The 8550-nt window shown below is 47.3% G+C and overlaps 1 long non-coding RNA gene across 2 annotated transcripts; it reads right to left on the bottom strand.

Moving 5' to 3' along the window:
• Nucleotides 1-549: 549 nt before the first annotated feature.
• LOC309346320 lies at nucleotides 550-8336 on the bottom strand. 2 transcript variants are annotated; one of them, XR_014158601.1, is made up of 4 exons: nucleotides 8260-8336; nucleotides 4899-4965; nucleotides 2040-2169; nucleotides 550-767 (listed from the first exon to the last, which is right to left on the bottom strand). It is a non-coding gene; the product is annotated as an uncharacterized lncRNA (long non-coding RNA). The 2 variants fall into 2 exon arrangements; XR_014158602.1 differs by lacking the exon at nucleotides 8260-8336 and adding an exon at nucleotides 6497-6989.
• Between the last annotated feature and the right edge of the window lie 214 nt (nucleotides 8337-8550).

The following is an 8550-nucleotide window of genomic DNA, read 5'->3' as shown; positions in this document are numbered from 1 at the left end:
CTGGACCTTGTTTTCTCAAATGGGGAAGAGGGTGATCTGAAATTGGGGGACATTGACATCAGTCCCTTGCGTGCCAAGACCCTGTGACCCTGCAGTTCCCTAATGGGTGAATAACCAGACAAGACAACAGCATATGGGTTTTATGGCTTTGAATAGGCCACAACTTTATTGGTTTAAAAATTCTGAAGCTGGTCAAATGCTACCATTACCCAGCTTGGCACAAAAGAAACCTCAACTAACGGTGATGAAAACTATTTGTCAACTCAGATCTGAGGCACTGTTAATGGGTGGCTACCTAGATTGGATGGTTGAGAGGTTGCCTGCTCTTGACGGGGTTACACAGGTTTGTGGAGAGTCCAAGGGCTAGACAGTGAGGACGAAGACATTTGACCACCCTGCCCCCCAGGCTGAAGTCCCCATGCCTGACACTGGTTAAAGTGGGGTGAGGGTTGGTTACTGCAAAAGAAAGCGTTATGCCAACAGAACCCCCAGTCAGCAGAGGCCTCTCTCCATTTCACTCAGTGGAAATAAAGATGTCCTTTCATTAGCTATGGATTTTATTTTTTATTTTTTTTAAAGGTCAGAGACAGAGGGGTGTGTAACTCCTCAGTAGTATTCCAGTCCTCATGTGTGACAGGAGCACAAAACGGGTTTGTTAAGGTTTGTCACATGGCTTGGAGGGGTCGTCTTGCTTATAGTATCTGTATTTGCATGTTTGGAGATCAAGAACTCCTGTGCATCCCTCAACGTGTACAATGCCACCATATCTGAAAAAAAATCACACATAGAATCATAGAATTGTAAAGTTGAAAGGGACTCCAAGGGTCATCTAGTCTAACCCCCTGCAATGCAGGAATCTCAGCTAAAGCATCCATGGCAGATGGCCGTCCGATCTCTGCTTAGAAACCACCAAGGAAAGCGAGTCCACAACCTCCTGAGGGAGATTTTTCCAGTCAAACAGCTCTTACTGGCAGAAAATTCTTCCTGATGTTTAGTCAGAATCTCATTTCTTGTAACTTGACTCCATTGGAATGAGTTCTCCACTCCAGAAAACAAGCGTATTCCATCTTCCATGTGACAGTCCTTTAGATATTTGAAGATGGCTACCATATCTCCTCTCAGTCTCCACTTTCCCAGTTTAAACATACACACAACTCCCTTAACCAGTCTTCCTCATAGGGCTTGGTTTCCAGACCCTTGACCATCTTGGTCACCCTCCTCTGCACACCTTCCAGCCTGTCAATATCCTTCTTAAACTGTGTTGTCCAGAACTGGACACAGTATTCCAGGTGTGGTCTAACCAAGGAAGAATACAGTGGTATTATTACTTCCCTTGATCAGTACACCCTACTTCTGTTGATGCAGCCTAGAATAGCATTAGCTTTTTTGCTGTTGCATCACACTGTTGAGTCATGTTAAAATTGTGGTCTACTAAGACCCCTAGATCCTTTTCCTACGCACTACTGGCAAGCCAGGGGTCCTCCATTTTCTACTGATGCATCTGATTATTCCTTACATTTGTCCTTTACACATGTGTAAAGTGAACTTAATTTGTAGCAGCCATTTGGGGAACTGTGCGGAATAATAATAATAATAATAATAATAATAATAAATTTATTTATACCCCGCCCATCTGGCTGAGTCTCCCCAGCCACTCTTGCTCGCTTCCAATCAAGTGTTAAAAACAATAAAGCATTAAATATTAAAAACTTCCCTAAACAGGGCTGCCTTCAGATGTCTTTTAAAGATAGGATAGCTGCTTATTTCCTTCACATCTGAAGGGAGGGAGTTCCACAGGGCGGGAGCCACTACCGAGAAGGCCCTCTGTCTGGTTCCCTGTCACCTCATTTCTCGCAATGAGGGAACCACCAGAAGGCCCTCACCACTGGATCTCAGTGTCATTACAAGACAAGTGACAGCCACCAGCTGCCTCTAGACTCTGTCTGCTTTCATTCCTTACCTGCTCTGCAGGTAAAGAGTCAGCTGCCACTGCTATTGTTTTGGGGACAACACTTTCAAAGTGGTAAATAACTCTATACCTGGCACAGCACCGCATCTCATTTGGATGGCAGCCACACTCCATGCACTCAGCTGTATTCCATGTAGACCCAAATGGATGTGTCTTCCCATCATACGCATCAGTACATCCAGCTGGAGTCACATTTGGGTCTATGAAGAAGAAGAAAATACCCTTTTAGTTTTATCTGCAGTTGTGCCCAAATCACCAAATATCAGCAAAGTCCAGCCCCTGAAATCAGGGGTTTATCTTGGACACTGCCACAACATGCAGTTATGAATCCACGATATAATCACTGATAGGGATGGGTGCACCTGTCAGATTTGGTTTGCATGATATCTGCAGCTGGTTCAGAGAGAGAGAAAATAATGGACACAGGAAACTGGTATTAGGTAGAATTAGGCCACAACTTTATTGATTACAAGCAACAGTAGGTTTGGCTAAGGCACTGGGCATGCATCCAGTATCAGACAACCCACATCATGCTACTTGAGAGGAACCCAGTGAGGTCAGCCCTGTGCTGGGGAGTCACCCCCCCCCCATGGATTGGGTGCTATGACCCTGCACAGACTGCCTTTGGGAGAGGGGTATTGGCCTATTGGTCCCCCAGTGGACTCCCGGACAGAGTAACTCCTCCTGGACCCCTCTAATGGGGGAGCCCAGTGACTAAGGATCTAGTCCAATGCTTTATCTGCCCAATTTGTGACAGCTGCTATGAGGCAAGCAGAAACCTGCAAGCCGGTCAATTTGCTTGCAAGAGAAAATTCCTCCCTGGCCCGAATATGGTGACTGAGTAAACCATAGCAAGTCCATACACAAACTCGCTCGCTCCCCCAATGGGTGTGCCCTACAGACTGGGCGTGTGCATAGAAAATCTTGTGACAGTCAGCGAAGAGGGTGACTTGCCGCTCCCCTCGTGCACGTGCCGTAGTGCGAAAGCTTGATTGTAAATTTCTTTCAAATCAAAACTATTTTGATCTGTTGTTGCGGGACCCCTAAAAGGCATGGGGCTCATAGGCCAGTGCCTACCCTGCCTATTTGGTAATCTGGCACTGAGAATTTGGTATGTTGTAAACTACTTAAAGACTATTTTAAGTACCTAGCAACATATAGTTATATTTAAATAAATAAGTGATGGAGTCAGAGCTCAATGGCAGAGCACCTGCTTTGCAGGCAGCCGAATCCTCAGCATCTTTAAGCCGTCCTGAGAACATTCCATTGTCTGAAAGGCTGGAGAGTCGTCGTATTAAGCGCCACAGTACTGAGTTGGGTGGACCAATGGTCTGACTTGGTATAAAAGAGCTTCGCCGCATCAAGCAGTTGGTCCCTTACCTTTCCCGCCCCGACCTGGCCACAGTGAGCCATGTGACGGTTACTTCTAGGCTTGACTACTGTAATTTGCTCTACGTGGGGCTGCCCTTGAAGCTGTCCCAGAAACTCCAGCGGGTGCAGAATGCTGCAGCGAGGCTCCTCACGGGGTCTCTGCCATGGGAGCATATTCACCCAGTGCTTTTCCAGCTGTACTGGCTCCCGGTGGAGTACAGGGTCAGATTTAAGGTGCTGCTTTTGACCTTTAAAGCCCTTCACGGCCTAGGACCCTCGTACCTACGGGACCGCCTCTCCTGGTATGCCCCACGGAGGACCTTAAGGTCCATATATAGCAACACTCTAGGGGTCCTGGGCCCTAAGGAAGTTAGATTAGCCTCAACCAGAGCCAGGGCCTTCTCAACACTGGCTCCGGCCTGGTGGAACGCTCTGCAGGATCTGATTTCTTTCTGCAAGGCCTCTAAGACAGAGTTGTTCCACCTGGCATTTGGCTTAGAATCAGTTTGTTTGTCTCCCCCTTTTTCTTTTTCCTTTCTCCTCCTATGATGAGTGTCAGGGAACTGCCATCAGTACTGGAGGGGGAGCGCAAAAGCCAGAGGGATTCCAGAGAGCGTCCAGGGATCGGGAGAAGCAGCCCATCTTCTGGGGAAGAGAATCAGCGTAGTACCAGTGGAGAAGGGGGGGCAGGTGGGGAAAGTGGCGAGGCGGTCCCATGACTCCTTGCCTGGGACCAGCGGGGAGAGTAGGGGTCCTCCGTTGCCCACGCCCTCCCTGCGCAGAAGGCTTTCACGCAGAGAGGGTAGGCGGAGACTAGGCGTGATAGATGCTTCTTTGATGGAAGAAGTTTAAGAAACGCCCACTGATGGATTCTGCCAGCGACTGAGTCAGCCATGGGTGAGTGGCTGTCTGGACAGAGGAGGTTCACTTTGGCAGCCCAGCCAGGTGTTTGCACCCAGCCAGGAAGATAGGCACCTGCTTACGCACGAGCAACCCCTTAGAACCATTACAATGAGATTGCTCCCTAATTGTTTTAATGTTGTATCTTAATTTTTTAAATTGTATTTTAATCAGCTTGTTTTTATTATTTGTTTTTAGCCGCCCTGAGCCCGGTCTTGGCTGGGGAGGGCGGGGCATAAATAAAAATTTGTTATTATTATTATTATTGCCATATGTTCTGTCTGTGGCTCTGGCCATGTGCAGAAGCTGAAGGATGTTGCTGAAGTGCCTTCCTGAACAAAAGTCGTCGTTCAAGGGAGCGCAGCACAGCACATATTTTTAATTTTCCATCCACCTTATGATAGGATAGACTCAATCAACGCTATGGTTTTTATTTTGGTTTAACAGGGTCCCCCTTCCTAGACAACTTCAACAAAATATTGTTCTGACGGGAAGGTACTTGGGATCTATGGTTCCCAGGATTCTGCAATGGAAGCCATTTAGCTGGTACAATCATGGTCTAAGTCTATAGTATGGCTATACCCATAACCTCAGTCTGCCACAACCAAAAACACATTTGTAGCATAAAATAATGGTGAATAGGCTTTGGCAACATTACCTATTGAGCACATTCCATTGCACAAGGCCAGTGAGAAACAGATGATGATGATGCTCAGTAGGACTTTCTGAAAAAGAAGAACAAAAGGTGGAGGGGATCACCCAGGGAAGTCTCTGCCTTCAATTCTGTTTCTTTAAAGGCTTTGTGACCATTTCCACCATCTTAAAAAATGAAAACATAAGAAAAACAATACATTTAAAGCACCATGAAAGACATTTCAGTCTCTTTGTAGCTGCAGTTTATTTCATTTCCCTCAGCATTCCCCTAAATGTTAATTTCCACAATATATTTGATGTAAAAGCTGCTTCCACAAAAATAATGGAATATAACACATGTCTATGGGTCTAAACCACTGAGCCTCTTGGACTTGCCGATCAGAAGGTCGGCGGTTCAAATCCCTGCGATGGGGTGAGCTCCAGTTGCTCTGTCCCAGCTTCTGCCAACCTAGCAGTTCGAAAGCACGCCAGTGGAAGTAGATAAATAGGTATTGCTCCAGCGGAAGGTAAACGGCGTTTCCGTGCACTGTTCAGGTTTTGGTGTTTCGTTGCACCAGAAGCAGCTTAGTCATGCTGGCCACATGACCCAGAAAAACTGTCTGTGGACAAACAACAGCTCCCTTGGTCTATAAAACGAGATGAGCGCCGCAACCTCAGAGTCATCTGCGACTGGACTGCACTGTCGGAGGTCCTTTACTTTTTTAAAAACACATGTCTAGCAATCATTTCTGTGTTATTTGATAACAGAAAAAATCCATTTCCAGCCCTATTAACCTGGAAAATCATGGGAGAAAAGTGATGAGATTTGGGGTGGAATATCAGCACACAATTTTTTCCTGCTGTTTTCAGGGGGGAAGAGAAGCATGAAGGTGTGTACAGCATGATGACATTGACCAATGAGGTCTGTTCTTGTGTTACACCACGGCCACTGGTGTGAATGAAATATAGTGCACTGTCAAAGAGCCACTGTTCCATATCACAGCAGGCACTGCAGTGTGAAAGGAACATTAGAAAAAAGAAGCAGGAATATTATAATCAGGAATCCTAGCACAATATTCAGCACGCCTGAATGTACCCTGTGTTGTATGGTAGTGGAGGGTGTGCGTGTTGTGTTCCATTGGTGTTGTGGTGGTGACACTTGCCCTTCTTCTGCTAGGAAATGCTCTGCAGGGGAGGGGGCAACACAAATGCAGGGAAAAAATGCTATGAGAAAAGTGTAAGAAACAAGCAAGAGTATTAAAGCTTATCCACATTTACCTTTTGCCTAACTCTTTCTAGGCACAGGTCTGTTTGCTGTGATTCCACTTTAAAGATCGGGTGGTTTTTGGGGTGTGTGTGTGTGTGTGTGTGTGTGTGTTTGGACATGGAGGTCTAAAGCACAGACTGTGCCTGGAAAGAGCAGAGGAAAAGTAAGGGTGGATAAGTCTTCAGATAAGCCTGGAGTCTGAGAAAGTCTCAGCAACTGAGATACTCAATCCTCATAATTCTGAATGCCTTTGCACACCCCCTCTCCACACCTCAAATCCCCCTTTCCACCATTTAAACCTAATCTAGATTAAAGAAAAAAATGTGTACCAACCGTCCCCAAAGCATTCCACTTACCATCTTGGTTTTTCAATGAGTTGCTAGCCAACTCTTATTGGGGTTGGAGGAAAGGGCTCTGGTGTCCCTCAGGTAAGTCTGTGGAGAATCCCATGCCCCCTTTTATAGAAATGGGAAGGAGGAGGGGCAAAATGAGAGGGATGGAGGTCCTAACGGGGGAAGAAAATGCTTGCCAGGAAGGAAACATTTGCTTCTGATGACATAAATGTTTCCAAGAACAGCCTGGAGAGTTCTACGTCTTCCGGAGATATTCATTGATAAGTGCAGATAAGAACCAGAACTGGGAACATGAAAATCATGTTAAATGTTATTAGACCAGGATAGTGTTGAGTTCTGCAAGAGATATGGCTCTAGATATTTGTCTTTACAGCCTCACCTCAAGAAGGATACTGTCCAAAAAGGCCAGCAAAATGAACAAGGGGGTGGAGCAAAGTGGAGAAAGTAAAGTTTTTATCTCTCATAACACAAATACTAGTGGACATCTCCTGCGTTGCCAGGAGAGAGTTGGCCAGGTAAGGGGAGGGACTGACCAGCCCACCCAACAGTGGGCAGAACTTGCCTGGGAGTTCTCAGTCGGCTCCAGAGCTTCTCCCACCCTACCCACCCCCAGTTCAGCCTTCTTTTGCAGGTTAACCTCTTGTCCATAGGAACGCAGGCGCTGCTACATTATGGTCGCTGTTGAAGGGCTGGAAAGGAATTTTCCCGCATTGGCAGATTTTGCCTTCCCCGTAGCAAAACGTCACAACTTTGGCGGTTTCAGGTCTTGAGCGGAATCCTTTAGTCTGTCTTCCCTAAATGGGGGGGGGGAGCGGTGACCCCTCCCCCACGGCGCCGATCCCAGGGTTCCTTGTTTTGAGGGGAGGCATTGGCCATACGCTATTAGGTTGCCATTGCTCGCCTCCTGCGACGGTGGCGAAATGGGGGGGGGGGGCGGACTCTCTGCTTGAACAGACGTTCTCCAGAGCCAGCCCAATCCCCACATATTCTGGATAACCCTGATGTTCCCCAGCTCCCTGGCCGGGGACTGGGAGGGATAAAAGCCCAATGCCTAAGCCAAGGTCTCCCTACAGCTGAAGTTTTCATAAACTTGCCTGGGAAGAGGGATTGATTGTTAAGCTACTCTTGCTGAGAGGAATTGACACTACTTGTCAAAAGGTAAAGCACCCCTGACAGTTAAGTCCAGTCGTGAACGACTCTGGCTTTGTCCGCAAACAGTTTTTCCGGGTCATGTGGCCAGCATGACTAAGCCACTTCCAGTGAAACCAGAGCAGCGCATGGAAACACCGTTTACCATCCCGCTGGAATGATACCTATTTATCTACTTGCACATTGACGTGCTTTCGACCTGCTAGGTGGGCAGGAGCTAGGACCAAGCAATGGGAGCTCACCCCGTCGCGGGGATTCGAACCACTGACCTTCCGATCGGCAAGCCCAAGGCTCACTGGTTTACACCACAGCGCTACCCACGTACATCTCCCAAAATATTGCTGAGGAATTCACTTAACTGGGGCTCCAGGGAAGTGGCGTTTTCTGCCTCAGTGCAGCCGTAGTCTGGTCCTGGTTGGCCATGTTTTCCTCCCTGCGTGGCCCTTGGTGCCTCTCCCTTCTTGCTGAAAAGCCCCTGACTGCAAGGTTGCTAAAGATGCCTTATGACTGAAGCATGGCAACAGCTTTTCTTGCTAGAAGCCCCTGACCGCAAGGTTGCTAAAGATGCCTTATGACTGAACCATGAACAAACACAAATTTCTTCAGAAACAGATTACCTGGGAAGGTGGGACTGGCCTTCCTTGGAAGTTTTAGAACCGAGACTAGATGGCCTTGTATTCTTTAGCTGTGCCCTCAAGAGTGGGAGAGGCAGATGCTTTCAGGACCAGTTACACACACACACACACACACACACACACAGTTAAAGAGGCCTCTGTGCATAAAAGAATAAACATGCAGCCTAAATGGGTTCTATACAGAGATCTATTCAGCTTTCAGGAAAATATTTGGGGGCTAAACTAAATTTGGGGGCGCTGGGCGGATCTTTGCACCCCAGGGGCGCATTTGCT

This window comes from Podarcis erhardii, assembly GCF_964252035.2.
Source record: "Podarcis erhardii genome assembly, chromosome: 7".
In the NCBI taxonomy this organism is placed as follows: Eukaryota; Metazoa; Chordata; class Lepidosauria; order Squamata; family Lacertidae; genus Podarcis; species Podarcis erhardii.
This window is presented reverse-complemented; position numbering and strand designations above follow the sequence as displayed.